Source organism: Miniopterus schreibersii (genome assembly GCF_964146895.1).
Source record: "Miniopterus schreibersii genome assembly, chromosome: 2".
In the NCBI taxonomy this organism is placed as follows: Eukaryota; Metazoa; Chordata; class Mammalia; order Chiroptera; family Miniopteridae; genus Miniopterus; species Miniopterus schreibersii.
In genome coordinates, this window is record NC_138102.1 from 128,666,232 (window position 1) to 128,682,280 (window position 16,049).

Genomic DNA, 16,049 nt, shown 5'->3' on the forward strand with positions numbered 1-16,049 from the left:
CACTTTGAGTAGCAAGGCTAGAGAACTTCTGTCCAAGCCATGTGAATCAGTCAAGGTGTTCCAGAGACAGAACCAATAATATAGTTATATATGTGCGTGTGTATTGACAGAGAGGTATTTATTTTAAGGAACTGGCTCATGTTATTGTAGGGGTTGGCAAGTCCAAAGTTCATAGGACTGAGGCTGGAAACCGTCAGGAGTTAACACTGCAGATCCAGGCAGAATTTCTTCTCCAGGAAACCTTGGTTTTTGCTCTTACGGACTTTCAACTGATTGCATGAGGCCTGCTCACATTATTGAGGGTAATCTCCTTTATTTAAGGTCAACTGATTATAGATGTTAACCACATCTACAAAATACCTTCACAGCCACACCTAGGTTAGTGTTGGATTAAATGACTGTAGGGCAGCCATGTTGACCCACAAAACTAACCATCACACCTTACAATTCTTTCTTTAAAGGACAGTTTCCAAATATGTCTAATAAGCAAAACAGATAAAAGCACAAGTGTTCTGTTTAAATTAGGAATCTGATCCTGGAGCCTGTGCCCTCATTCCTCAACTCCAGCCCCTTCCCAGCTCCTGCCCACTCCCCAAGAAACATAATTTCAAAATCATTATCTTATATTTCTTCACCTGTAAAATGCAGATAGTAGTAGTACTTGACCCAGGATTAAATTAGATCATCTGAATAAACAAACAAACCATTTAGCACAATGCCTGGCCCTATTGTGGGCATTGTTTACTCATTCACAGCATTTAGTACTATTGATATTAATCAAAACAATTGAAAAATAATCTTTCTTGCCAAGAAAGAAAAACTTGAAATATTTTGGTATAAGGCTTAGTGAGCTCCTAGGGTGTATTTCTGCCTCCACTTTTGCTGCTCACCTGGTGGCCAAGTGCATCAGCTCCCTTCACCTCAGCTGCTTAAGCAAGTTTCCATGCAATGTAACAGACATTTTGAATGTTCTATTATTATTATCATTATTATTATTTTTAATCCTCACCCTAGGATATTTTTTCCATTGATTTTTAGAGAGAGGGGAAGGGAGAAAGAGAGAGAAACATTGACTGGTTGCCTCCTGCAATAGCCTGGACCCAGGTCAGGGATCGAACCTGCAACCGAGGTATGTGCCCTTGACTGGGAATTGACCCTTTGGTCCACAGGCTGACACTCTAACCACTGAACCAGACTGGCCAGGGCTATTATTATTATTTTTCAGTCCTCACCTGAGGACACGCTTAGAGAGAGGAAGGGAGAGAGAGAGAGAAACATCGATGTGAGAGAGAATCATCGGTTGGTTGCCTCCTGCATGTGCCCCAACTGGGATGGAACCCACAGCCTTTTGGTGTACAGGACAACGCTCCAACCAACTGAGCCCCTTGGCCAGGGCTGTCGATGTGCATTTTTAATGCAGAGGGGCAAAGTCAAGTTGGGATTGAGAACAGAGACTGCAACCAATAGCCTGGGTCCATGTCCTGCTGCTTTCTACCTATGTGACCCCTGGACATGTTATTAACCTCTGTTTTGCTCTTCTATCAGTAATGATGATAACAGCACTTTCCTCATATGGTTGTTGTGAGGATTGAATTGATGGACAAACAAATTGATGGACATGTGAATGGACATTCTGGGCACCTAACAAGCTCTCTTTACTTTTTGCTATTAATATTATTAATAATAGTGTGAGGTCATCTTTTCCTCATTCATCTTCGGGATAATTCTGAATCTTCATGCAGTCATTTATCTATAGTGACAATGCCTGTGTGGGACACCATCTGTCTTGAGGGTGCCAATCAGAAGTGTCATTGTGAGCACTGGTCCTTGGGCAGATTTTAGATTCACAAGAAACATCCTTCAGTAGCAGCCCTCACGTGGACTTCTCTGTTTCCAAGTCAGCCCCTCCACGGGTAGGACCAGGTGAAAAGGTGGAGAGGACACCTTCCTAGGACTTTCAGGGAGGGAGGGTCCTGAATCAGTCAGACAACAGCAGAGCCTGGGGAGTGCAGGGGTGAAGAGTAGAGCCTCCTGCTGCAGGGCTGGGAGCTTGGGCTCCATGGGGTCACCTCACATCTGGCCGTCACCAAGGTCAGATTTCAAGTGTGGATCCCTTGTTGAGCACACACGAAGGATGACTCAGTTACACCATACTGTAGCTTCACTAATCCTGGAACAACCTTAAAATTATGCAATTAAAGACTTGAATGAAATGTCAGGGTATACAATTTAACAATGAATCAAAGGGATATTAAAAAAAAAAAAAGTAAAAGGAAAGAATGAAACAATAAGCCTGGGAAGGAAAAGAAAATTGAAACCCACAACCTCTCTCTGCCCACTTCCTGCTGTCTCAGGCCTGTGGTGCCGTTTTGTCTAGTCTTATTTGTCTTACTTACATGGTAATCTCCCCGAGCAAGAAGCAGTCACCTTGATTTCGGTGCAACTCTAACGCTGAGCAATTCCCTGGATGCTAAAAATGGCAAAAACAATCTCATCACACTCAGTTACATCCTAAGGGGTCTTCTTTGCCTCTTAATATTTTACCCATTCTTGAAACACTGTTTTGAAACGTGTTATAAATTTGAAGAGTTTCATCTTCCCAGATATCTTAGTAGGTGGGTGGGTGGCAGGTATTCATTTATTTAATAAATACTGAGTGCTAGACACTTGCGATCCCTCAGGAACAAAACAGACCAAGACGCATGCTCTTACGTGCTTCCAGCTTCGTGGGGGCAGACAGCACTCATGAGCAAGTATGTTGTATGGTATGTTAGAAGGTGATGGTGCTATGGAAAAGAGAACACCGGCGGGGGCCTGGGGGTGGTGAGGGCTGAGGGTGGAGGGGTGGCTTCTCAATTCTCCCCATTTGCCAGTGGGGGTTGCATTAGAGGAAAAGCACTCCCCTCTGTCCCTAACTTTTCCCAGTCTCGGCTTTAAGTTTTGTCTAGCTGTCTCTGACCCTTTTTTATATCCTGCTTTTTAGTGGGAAGAGTATTAGATGCAGTTCAGAGTTCTGCTCTTGAGCCACAGCGTCTGGAATTGATCCGTACCTCAGTGGCATGCTTCTCTATGTGACCTTGGGCAAAACTCTCTCTGCTTTGACTTCCCCATCTATAAATTTATCTACCTCACAGGGTTGTAGAGAGGATTAACTGTGCTCAGAGAAGTATCTGGTACGTAGTAAGCACTGAGATGTTAGCTTTAAAAATGTGGTGTCCATGTGTTGTGGGTGGGAGAGGGTCATGAGTAGGAGAGTCTCTGCTACTTGGTAAATGATGGGAACATGTAGTACAAGACCCATTTCTATCCCTAATACCCCTAAATACCCCTAAGCCCAGCTACATGGGGCTCCCTCCCTCCCCTGTCTTACTCATTCAACAACTGTATTGAGACATATTAACACATGTTCAAGGCCAGAGGCTGCTTCAAAAATGAATAAGGGGGGGGGTCTTCTCTTATCCCTTGGTTCATTCCCAAGAAACACTCTTCTAATAGTTTTCTGTATTTAAAAAAAATTTATCACATTATTATTTCATTTTTAACTTAAGCTTAATCACACCAAAAAACAGGCATTTGCTTTGTTGTATGGCTGCCTGAGACAGTCATCACTCTGATCATTTTCTGATGTTTGGCCTGTACTTTGTTGCTATTAACAACCACACCCCATACCCCACTTTCATAAAAGAAAACAAGTAGTAAAACTTAAAATAGTGAAAGGGGATGAAATATGTCAAACCATTTTAGATTGGAGAAAATATTTATGATTTCATCTGTTGCCAGGGATTTCTACAAATCTAGTTAGTCTTCTTTAAAACACAGTAAGCAATGCATTGAAGACCAAACTCAAAGGGGTAGCTCAAGAGTTAACACACACACACACACACACACACACACAGAATTAACACAAATACTGGCAAACAAACAAACTCAATGTATCTAAGTAATTTCCCTGATGTAACTTATTTCCTGAGTGTTGAGGCTCAAGGACTCTCCCTTGGTAAATTATTAAGCTTAGTGCAAGGTCTAAGATTGAGATAAAGGAAAAGAATGTTATTTAAAGTGGAAGATCAAACACATTTAATGCATCTCTGTGATAGGACAATTTAGTCCATCCTTTATCACAATGATAAAAACAAGGAGTTAGACAAACAGAACATAGTTGCAATGATTCCTTCTGTAGCCCTCTACTTCCACACAGATGTTTATTGTAATCGTGTCTCAAGTGCAGGAAGTCCTCTTTGTCAAGGGAAAATTAAGGACCTCCAAGTTTTTAAAAAATATATGTTTTTATTGATTTGAGAGAGAGAGAGGGATAGAGAGATAGAAACATGGACGAGAGAGAAACATCACCAATCGGCTGTCTCCTACACGCCCCCTAGAGGGGTTCAAGCCCAAATCCCAGGCATGTGCCCTGACTGGGAATATGAACCAATGACCTCTTGGTTCATGAGTCAATGCTCAACCACTGAGCCACACCAGCCAGACAAGGAGCTCCAAGTTTTCGGACCAGGTTGTATAGCATCTGGTCGGTCTTGGTTAAGTGTTCACCGACCTTGTACCCCATTTTCCAATAACTGAATTCCTACCTTGGTTTCTTACTGATACCCCAGTTCCTCTAAGACTGGACCTAGACTGCTCGCTTCCACACCCTCCCACAGACAGTGTCCTGACAGTCTTGGGGCAGGCTTTTTGGGCTCAGCCTGCCTAGATCTACACATAATATAGATCTCCAAGACTGTTCTCCATCACTGTTCTGTCCACTCTCCAGGACGTCCTCCTGTGATGGACCTCTCCAGCCAACACTCTGCCATCTCAGACAACCTCCTGCCACCCAAATCTCCAGATAACACACTCTACACTGTGTCTGGACTTCCTCTGTTGGGCCTGTGTCTCAGCCCCTCCTACTCTAGCTGATTCCACTGTTTACCAAATTCCTATCCTGACCTGAGAACTGGAGACAGTTGTAGAGGCAGAAAGAAATGAGGTTATATGTGTTAAAAGTTTAGTTCTGACCCAGAATGTCAGTACCTCTTTGTTATGGGGTTGTTGTGAGGATGAAGTGAGTGTATGCATCTTGCTGGCACCTTAGAGGAAATCTGATCATGAGATGTGGAGGAGAGATGGAAGCATTCCAGAAAGAGAGAACAGCCGAGTAAAGCCCAGGTACCAGTGTCCACACTGCCTGGAGATCCCTGGGTGCCCCCTCTGGACCAAGAAAGCTGTCTATTGCTGTGGGCCTCAGGGTTCAGGAATTAAAGGCCTCTCAACAGGGTCCCAGCACAGGACACTGCTCAGCCATGTTTCACCTCACTTCCTTCCCAGCTAATCCTAAACATTTTTTATTAGACTGTAAGGTGCTAATTAAAATCACCAAGTGAACCACTTCCCATTTACTCTTAATTTTCAAGCACCACCATAAAGATGCATGTTATTAAATGTGCCAGATTAGTTTGGCTCTAAATTTTAATTTACTGAGACACTGAACTCCATTTATGTAAATTCTTCTCAGCGGGCTGTTCGCATAGCAAGATGAAATTTTGCAAAATTGTGAGTGTTGGTTAAACATCACAAGTCCTGTATTCAGCTACTCATTGTCTCGTCTGTCTACTTATAAGTTTAAGAAATTCTTTATGTAACCAAAGGTCCCATAAAATGCAGTGATACTTCTTTAATCCTCGTATCTAATCCATGTGCTTGTTATTTCCCTTTTCCCCCAGGAGCATCTTAATTTATTTACTATATATCAGGCCCTTGAATAGCATCATTTCATTACAACGTTGATGAAATGCAGTAGGAACTTAACTTCTGTTTAAAATAGGTTAGCCTATGATAAAATTGTCATTTTGCTTCAAATTTCAGAACCTATCAACATTAAGTGAAGACTTACTGTATATCATCTTGCTTTTTCTTATGCATATGTTTTAAAATCTAGTAAAGGGAAGGGGAATGTTTGGTAGGAGAAGGTTGGGGTATTGGATTATTTTCTAATGAATTTAGATTACACATCTAGTCACCTTTTCACTATAATGTCTGAGGATTAAGAAACAAAAGATTATCTTACATTTCCCAGCCTGTTCCTTTATTCTTCTTCTTTATGCTTTAACCCCTGCTGTATATTTGTGTTGCTGCAAGATAAAAATTCATTTCTGATTAATTCACACAGAAGTCCAAGGGCTCTTGTTGTTAATAATATACAGCATGGGGCCCCTTGATGAAGCTGTCATTAGCCGTCTCTTAGGCTGAATGGACCATATCAACCATAGAATAAATGTTGATATACTTTTGAGAATGTGATTGGATTCATATAAAAACCATGTTCTAACGGGACATAAAAAGTTAAGAGATGAACAATAAATGGGAAAATAATTATATGTTATAGTGAGAGTCAAGCACTAGTACCTTATAATGTACAGGTGGATTGAATGAGAAAATAGGTGTAGAATGCTAGTCGAATGTGTGGAAGTGGCCATTGCTCAGCCAATGGGAGGTGCTGCTTGCTGCCTTCTAAGTACCTGCCTTCCTTCTGTTCCCACAAGTGCTGAGTGAGGGGGACGACCATGGAAGCAGTGAGGGAGCGCATATTCCAGCGGAGATAGTAACAGGAACAGACGGCACAACACAATCAGCACCGTCGTTAGAAATCGATCGTCTTCTCATCCAGGGGAACTGTCACGGAGGAGGCGATGTTTGAGCTGAGCACTGAAGCCGAGCAGGAGTTTGCCAGAAGAGGACAGGACTTCTAGGCTGAGGGAACAGAAGGCCCCGAGACGCGCGGGGCAGCTGAGAGCAAAGCGTGTATCAAAGCCTGAGTGCGGGAGGCACGGACGGGGGGGGGAGTGAGGGGGGCTCGTTGTAACAGACTGTGGAAGGCCAGGACTTGGTTATGCAGTAAGCGGTAAGCAGAGGAGTGATGTCATAGATTTATTTTTAAAGAAAGCTAAAACTCTGAAAGCATTGTAGAAGATAAATTAGAATGGAAAAAAACAACTTAGGAAGCATTTGCAGTAGTCCAGTGGGGCCTGAAGATGAGACATGAGGGAGCAATATTTGAGAGAGAATTCAAGGTCTGGTGGGCAATAAGAGGGGGATGGATGACAGAGGTACATACAATTACTCCTAATTTTCTGGCTTGGGTGACTGGGTGCGTCATAGCACTATTAACCATAAGATAATACTAGGTGAAAATAGGTCAAAAATGTTTGGTGGGGTTGGGGCATGGTGACTGGAATGGTGTTAATGCGTTCAGTTGTAGACATGCTCAGTTTGAGGGGACTATAGACGTCAGCAGGCAGTTAAAATACCAACTTGGCTCTTAGGAGAAAGCTCAAGACTGGGAAAATCCATTTGATTATTTCATACAGTAATTGAAGCCATGGATGTGGTTGAGAAAAAGACAGCTATCACTTACTGAGTGTTCACCCTATGCTAGGCACTGCACTTTATGTGGATTATCTCATTTAATGCTGGCAACAATTTTATTTAGAAGATACTTTGTTATTGTTATTTTTCACATGAATAATCTGAGGTTTAGTGAGATTAAATGATTTGCCCAAATTCATATTCAGTAGTCCCCCCTTATTCATGGGGTATACATGTCAAGACCCCAGTGGATGTCTGAAATCGTTGATAGTACCAAACCCAATATATATATATAGTGTTTTTCCTGTACATACATACACTTTATGGCTTCTGTTTGGCATATACAAATTGTCAGTATCACCACTATTGCACTTGGGGATCATATTAAGTAAAATAAAGGTTACTACAATACAAGTACTGAGATACCAACACAGTTGATGTGCTAACGAGATAGCTACTAAGTGACTAAAGGGCAGATATTATATGAGGCGTGGATATACTGGACAAAGGGATGATTCATGTACAAAGTAGAACAGAGCAGGACAGTGTGAGATTTCATCACACTACCCAGAACAGCATACAATAAAACTTACGAATCGTTTGTTTTTGGAATTTTCCATTTAATATTTTTGGACTGTGGTTGACTATGGGTAATTAAAACCGTAGAAAGCAAAACCATTGTTAAGGAGGGACTACTGTAGTTGATAAGTAGATGTAAACCCAAGTGGTCTGACCCCAGTGACCTGCTCTCTGCCCTTTGCCATGGAGATTACCTATGTTCACAAGCAAGCAAAAGTGGAATTTGGGCAGAAAACAGTTTTTTGTGTTTTTGGTTTTTTAAAAAAATTTGACAGAGAACAAAAAAAAACCAGGTGGAGGGCATCAAATGTTCAAAAGCATCCAAAGAGAAGTCAATGGAGACGAGCTCTGAATTTAAGCCCAAATCAGATAAGAAGAACATGGATACACTTCCTGAGAATAGTCTTAGAGGGTGACAGGGCCAGAGGTGGACTGAAAGTGCTCAGAAGCAAATGAGGCAGTTGTTTGATGCACAAGTAGGTCAGATGGCACTGAGGAAGGAAGGCAGGCTGGCCACTTAGAGAAGTGTCAAGCCGATATCACCTTGGCAAATTTATCTCCAGTCCTCAGTCTGGCCAGTCTCAGAAATCAAGTTTGCCAGGACAGGGGTCCAAGCCCATGAGAACAAAAAACCAAAATGTTGTCCGGCCAGTGTTGCTCTCAGTGGTTGAGTGTTGATCCATGAACCAAGAAGTCACCGGTTTGATTCCTGGTCAGTGCACATGCCTGGGTTGTGGATCAGTCCCCAGTAGGGGGCGTAAAGGAGGCAGATGATCGATGTTTCTCTCTCAGCGATGTTTCTATCTCTCTATCCCTCTCCCATCCTCTCTCTCTAAAATCAATAAAAACATATTTAAAAAACACACACAAAATGTTGCTTGATCAATTGGTACTGAGTAATAAACTACCAAGCAAGCCAGATGTTCATAGTTTGCTAATGAGAACATTATAGCTTTTAGGCAAATCCTAATTATAATCAAAATGTTGCCAGGAAGTGAGAACTGGTGTCATCAGTCTGTGATACATTGTGCATCCATCTCCACCATGGGATATATTTGCCATACAGTTCAGGTGCTCTTGCTTATGGGCTGTGGTACCTTCTCCCTGGGCAGCAACGGAGTTGCACTGACAAATTTCATTCCTCTGGATTTTCTTTTGAAGAAACCATCCCATTCCTTTTTAGTTCAGTGTTTCCCAAACATGGTCATTCTCATACTATCTTCACAATGTTTACATATCCATATACCACCAGTATATACTATTATTAGCTTAATTTCTAAAAACTAACTTATTTAGACTTAATAACAAAGATTTTTTTCAAAGAAAACTTTTTGTTATGAGCATAAATAGAAAGCGGGTATCCCTTGCCACAAACAGAATGTAAAGACATAGTTTAAAATTTTTTTGGCTCAGCTGCTGTGGCTCAGTGGTTGAGCATCAACCTATGATCCAGGAGATCGTGGTTCGATTCTCGGTCAGGGCACATGCCTGGGTTTCAAGCTCGATCCCCAGTAGGGAGCGTGCAGGAGGCAACCGATCAATGACCTTCTCTCATCATTGGTGTTTCTATCCCTCTCACTCTCTCCTTTCCTCTCTCTGAAATTAATAAAGACATAATAAAAACTTTTTTAAAATTATGTTTCCCCCCAAATCTTCTTGAATACTAGTAATGATATGCTCACTACCCTCTGGGAAGCACATTTCTCAAACAGCATAATGCAGTTTCTAGGTGTCTACTTTCTCAACCACATTCTTAATCACTGGCATGTCCCAAACCATCACCTGGGCAGGGGCAGGTTTACTGTTCAACTGATAAAGTTTGAGCTTCAGGACCCATTACTTTTACCTGTCCCTTGCAAGGCCTTGCACACTTGTACCTAATTTGTGTTCCTTTTACAAAGAGAACTCTGCTACTATGATCTCGTATTAGGTCTAGGCCCCGAACCTGTATGCTCTCCTACTTCTGGATTATTCCAGAAGCGGACAACTTCATCACTAAAAGTTTTTATTCCCCTCATTTTATTCTGAAGGAGCAAGCTTTTTTCAGGTTTGGGGATGTTTTGCAGTTTCTGCATGTACCACCTGCGGAGGTAGAAAGAGAGATTGGATGAGTCGCTTGAGGGGAGGGGTGTGTAAAGGGAAGGACTGCGTCTAACTAGAAAAACTTGAGTGAGTTTATGAAGGAGGGGGAATTGATGGAGATGGGATTTAGCACACAGGAGAGGGGCTTGACCTTCAGAAGGAAGGAGGCCTCTCTCCCTCCAGCTAACAGAAAGGAGGCAAGAGGAGCTGTATCTCAGGCAGATCAACACATGCAGGATGCTCTGACTCCTGTGGCCTCCACTTTCCCTTTGGATTCTGTGAAAACATCGCCTGCCAAGAGTGAGGGATGCTGAGGTTGTGTGGGATGTTCTGGGAGAAGTCTGTATTTGGAATTTTCAACATGGAGCCTGCCAGAGGGAGCTCGCCAGAGGCAAGGGAAGGCACTGTGAGGAAGGAGGCCTGCAGAGGTGCCCGGCCGGCAGCGAGGGGCCTCTTTCCCACGGGACTCAGAAGCCCTCACAGTGTGATTCTGCGAGGGCCTGAGTGGGCTGAGCGGGGAGAGAACGGAGGCCAAAGAGACTGGAGATGGAGTTGCTGGTAAACCTGTTACTGAAGGGATTAACCAGAGAGCAGTTCCTTTATAGATCAGAATTCGGTACTACTGGTCTTTGTGAGGTCAAAGAACATGTTTAGGAGGAAGAACACTAGGTAGGGGAAGGGGAGGCTGGTCTGAGCAGGATTTCTGAAGGAGAGCTAGGGAAGGCACAAATCTGAGTGATGATAAAGCCCCGGGATGCCAAAAAAGAGAGACCTCGTGTTCTGGCCACCATGGCCAGAAGAATATACCTAAGGAACTAACAGTAAAGGTAGAGCAAGATCCCTACTGTACAGGACAAGCCCGACAAGCTACCCCAATAATTACTGCGCCCCCTGAGTTCCCATAGAAAGAACAAACCAGTCACACTCCGGCCAAGCATAACCCCATTACTCATTGTAAGACATTGTGTTTAAATCGTTCCTTTTGTGTTGCTAAAGGTCCCCCCTTGTTTCCTGTACCAAAAGCTGACAGCCTGACAAATTATTGGAAACCCCTTTACTGCAGCGCCTTTGTGGTTACTGAGCATGAAGTGAGAGAAGAACTGAGGGTCGGGGCTGCAGTTCTGCTCTCACATGGGTGAGACGCTGCAACTGTAGCCGCTGGCCAGCTAATAAAGGCTCCAAAATTCAAACACAAACTCTGGTGGTCATCTGTCGCGGGTCCCCCCAGAACACTCGAAGGGTAAGGTGAGTGGCACGAAAGAGATCAAGGACTCAAGAAATCCAGGCTAGAAATCATTGAGGACTATGAAAGGGGTGAAGGCAGAGATCTCTGCACGGTAGAGCCCCATACACAGGGGAATGAATGGGCTTTCTGGAGATGGGAGCTACAGGGCTGGAGAGAGGAAGAATAACACGTCCAAGTCCTCATTCCCAGAGCCTGGGAATATGTTCCTTACACAGCCAAAGGGACTGTGCAGATGTGATTAAGTTAAGGGTTTTGAGATGGGGAGGTTATCCAGGTGGGATCAATGTAATCACAAGGCCCCTTAAAGGGGAAAAAAAGAAGCAAAAGAGCTGTAGTGATGATGGAAGCAGAGGTCCAAGCAATGTGACTGCCAGCTTTGAAGATGGTGGAAGGGGGCGCCAACCAAAAAATTCAAGTGGCCAATAGAAGGTGGAAAAAACAAGGAAGCGGATTATCTCCTAGAGCCTCCAGGTGGAACACAGAACTGCCAACACCTCATTTCTAGCCCAGCGAAACCCACTTTGAACTTCTGACCTCCAGACCGGTAAGGTAATGAGTCCGTGATGTTTTATGCCACTTAGTTTGTGGTAATTGTTACAGCAGCAATAGGACACTGATAGAGATGGGAAGCTGATTGATATTAATATTTTTCAAAGGAAAGGATTTGGAAAGAATGTGAAAGAGCAACTCTGTGGGAAGAAGCCTAGAGCCAAAAGAAACTGCCCATGGCCATCAGATTGAGCTGTGTGCAAGGATGAGCTGTCTCCGCTTGCGAGGGCTGCAAAGGACACAGGGGCCTCCAGGGCAATCCAAGTTTCGGTTAAAGCCACAGAGGAGAGGAAGTAGTAAGTGGAAAGGTTAAGACTGTAGGGGACTATTTTAATTTTTTATAGTAGAACAAAACTTTCAAAATGTAGTGTAATTAGTTAGAAGTCAGGTCACTGGGAGAAGACCAAAGTGAGTAGGAATAAGAATGCTTAGCAGGATCTGTGACCCGCGGGGTAGCATGCTGCGCACACACCACAGCCATTCCTGAGTATCACGGAGAAGGGAGGTAGGGCCTTGGGACGGAGAGCAAGGCCGGAGATGGAACTCTGCCCAGCAGCTTTCATCAAATGCCTTTTGGCTCCCCCTTCAATTTAGCTGGCTAGTTTTGAAGCATACTGCCTGCCTCTGCTGGTCTTCATCAAATTCCAGAAGAAAACTTTTGCTTTGTGAAGACTGAGACCAACTTTAGCCAGAACAGTATTATCAGATAAAATGCTAGCTCATTAATCATTGTCATAAACAAGTCAAAATAAACTTGTTTCTTCACAAGCTATAATAAAAATGTGTTTCTGAATAGAGGTGTCTTGCCCATATTAGGCTTGTAAGTGTTCATTTGATTTTATTGAATTAAGACAAGTCACAAAGTTCAGTAAAGCTTGGATTTAGCTCCATATGAGAGCCAAATCAAAGAATCATGAGAGAGCTAGATGGGAGGGATTTTCCATGCAGATGTCAGGTTTATGACTATAAGACTTCAAGCCCTTTAGTCCTGTTAGCTGGGCTCAACTGCGTGTGGCTTTGGCACCTCTGACAAAGACCTAGGACATAAGCAGGTGCAGTTCCTTTCCACGAGGCCAACCCCCCGAATCCTGGCCTTTAGATATGATCAAGTTCATGACAAGGGGAAGCAGGAAGGGCAAACCCAAAGGAAAGAACAGAGAAGAGAGAGCATTTCTCTAGAAGAACCAGAGAAGAGCTGGCCTTAGTCACCCACCCTTTGGTCTTCATCCAGTGGGTGTCCCTCCCAAGCAAATGGTCACTCAAGTCTCTCTTATCACACCAGCTGAAAAGATAAGAAATTGGGTCCAAGAGAAGCAACAATAAAAAGGTATAAAAATCCAGGAGAGTAGCCACTGGCAACGCAGAGCTTTTGACCTCTTTGTTAATCATATCAATAGTTTCCATCCTTCACACCACAGCCCCATTATGTCCTTGACTTTCACTCAGGTCAAACTCTCCCCTTCCTAGGGTGGAGTAAGGGGATGGGGAGCATTGCGTTTCTCCCTACAAACCAGCAAATAACTATTTCTTTTCAAATTCTATGCCTGTAAACTAAGTTATAGATATATACACACATATATATGTGTGTATATATATGTGTGTGTGTATGTGTGTATGTGTGTGTATATATATATGTATATATATGTTTCTTGGTGCATTTGTTTCCCCATTTTTTTCCTTTCCATGTACAGAGTTAATTACTTCTTTAATTAAGCATTCTTTGCTCTTATTAGAGCTGTTGGCATGCTCAAAAACATTTGCTGCTCTTGGTTCCCCACTGGAACAAGACATGCATTTTCAGGAACCCAGGGCGTCTGGGTGAACTCAACTCTAATCACATCGCTGAAGACTAATCTCGGCTAGCTAACAATCTAGACACAGAATAAGCTGCGTTGGAGTCAGTTCCCTGTGAATCCTGAAGAGCTGTGCAGGGAGATATGGATGAGGAGGGATCCTGCTGATTTCAGGGGATGTAAAAATAGGATTGAGACACAAAGAATGACCACAGTGTTCACATGTTGGGTCACCATGATGCTCAGTCTTGTAACAGCTATCCTTGGTGCAGGAAATCACAGGGTGATCATTATCTGACCCCTTCTCCTTTCACAGGTACTGAACTGGGTCCTTTCAGGGCTGGTCTTTATCTTTCTGGAGAGCAGACTCTCCAACAAGGCTGACTTCATAAATGTGCATCCTGACTACACAGGAGCCTACACTTAGAAGGGCCCGATGCTTGGTTTAATGCTCTATTGTTGCTGTCTTGAAACTCTTAATAACTTTTATTTTTTATTTTACTTTATTTTTAAGCCTCACTCGCTTAGAGAGAGGAGGGGAGAGAGAGAGAAAGAAAGAGAGAGAAACATCAATGTGAGAGAGAAACATAGGTTGCCTTTCGTACATGCCCTGACTGGAGGCTGAACCTGCAACCCAGGTGTGTTCACTGACCGGGAATTGAACTGGCATCCCTTCAGTGCACAGGACGACACTCAACCGAGCCACTCTGGCCAGGCTTAATAACTTTTAAATAAGGGGCTTTGCATTTTCATTTTGCACTGGGCTCTGCAAATTATGTAGTCTGTCCTGGTCTGCAATATGGTTTCTTTGGTTGTAGAGCCCTCTAATTTCAGGGTTACTTCTTTAATAGTTCATAACCCTCTTTTGCATGCATTTATTGATGTGTCTGTGTCCAGTTTTCAGGCTTCTGGTTTACCGAGAGCATGGACTTTCTTATCTCTTTTCTCCAGGGCCTAGAAGAGTGCTTGATAAATCATAAGTGGCCAGCTTGTTGAATGATTGAACGCTGTAAAGAGGCCTTGGGGATATTCCCATAGCTGAGGTAACAAGCAGATCATTGGGATAGTGCCACATTTGGTATCAAGTTCACCATAAAAGAGGTCATTAATTCTGGACACTCCCTCCCTCCCTCCCCCTTAACCACTTCTCTCTGTCTGAGCTGTAAGCTGCTTTAATGCTTGATTGCGCACACGGATTCTCTGTTCACCTAATTCCCCAAGCTGATCAGGAACCTTGTACTTAACCAGGCAACTGTGTTAATGGACCAACCTGAGCTGCTGTTGTCAGGGTTCAGAGAGACAGTTTGACCTTGACCTTGGCACACCTTCACCCTGACCAACTGAGCTGCAGTGTCTGAACGAAATACACGTGAGAACAAACATCAGGACTTCTAAGAGGATTATATAAAGGGGTGTCATCCTGAGCAACCTCTCTGGGCAGGTCCTGGCCCTGTTGCCCTGGTGCCTGGGTAGAGCCTCTGGCAGATGCAGGAACAGTTGGGGCTTCCTGGGCTCCCAAGTGCACCCACCGTGGTGTGCGCTGTCTGGGATTTGAGGGGCGCAGGCAGAACAAGCACCAACAGTGGGGAAGCCAGCAGCGTCTCCCTGGCCCCTCGCGATGTGCAGAGCTGAGGAGGCCAGGAAGCTGGCGGGCCTGGCGGTGATGGAGAATCATGCGAGGAATAACCAAGCGCTGGGAAGTGGAGGTTGTTCTGTCATTGTCCACGCTGGGCAGTGAATAGCTGAAAGAGTGAGGCAAGAGAATGCCAGCCTCTTCTGTATCCCCACTTCCCCGCCCGTCAGCGCCGCCTGCAGCGCCCCATAACTCAGCGGCCTGCACCGCACCGGAGGCTGACTCAGCCTCATCAGGGGCGGTGGGGCCGCCTGACCCAGGAGATTGTGACTGTGGCGGGCTGTGCTGGCTGCTTCATCGTGATCACTGGAAAAAGAGAATCAGGGGTGCAAGGGAATCCTCATCGAGGTCATCCCAACGGCTTATGTCCCAGTGAGCCGAGCTGTGGCTCAGAAGTTTGGGGGCATGGTAAGACTTCCGACGGCCATCAGCCAAGCAGGTCCCATGGTGACAGAAAATGGGAATTTTATCCCAGCCTGGAAGTTTGACCCGGTGCACAAATGGCGTGAAGTAGACACAGCTATCCAAATGATCCCAGGTGTGGCTCTGGCTGGTGTGGCTCAGTTGGTTGGAGTGTTGTCCTGTATGCTGAAAGGTTGCGGGTTTGATTCCCAGTTAGGGCATATACCTAGGTTGCTGGTTCCATCCTGGTCGGGGCACGTAGGAAGGCAACAATTGATGTTCCCTCTCACATTGATGTCCCTCTCCTCCTTTCCTCCCTCCCCTCCCCCCTCTCCCTTCCCTTTCTCTCTCTCTAAAATCAATAAGCATATCCTCAGGTGAGGATTTAAAAAAGAAATGATCCCAG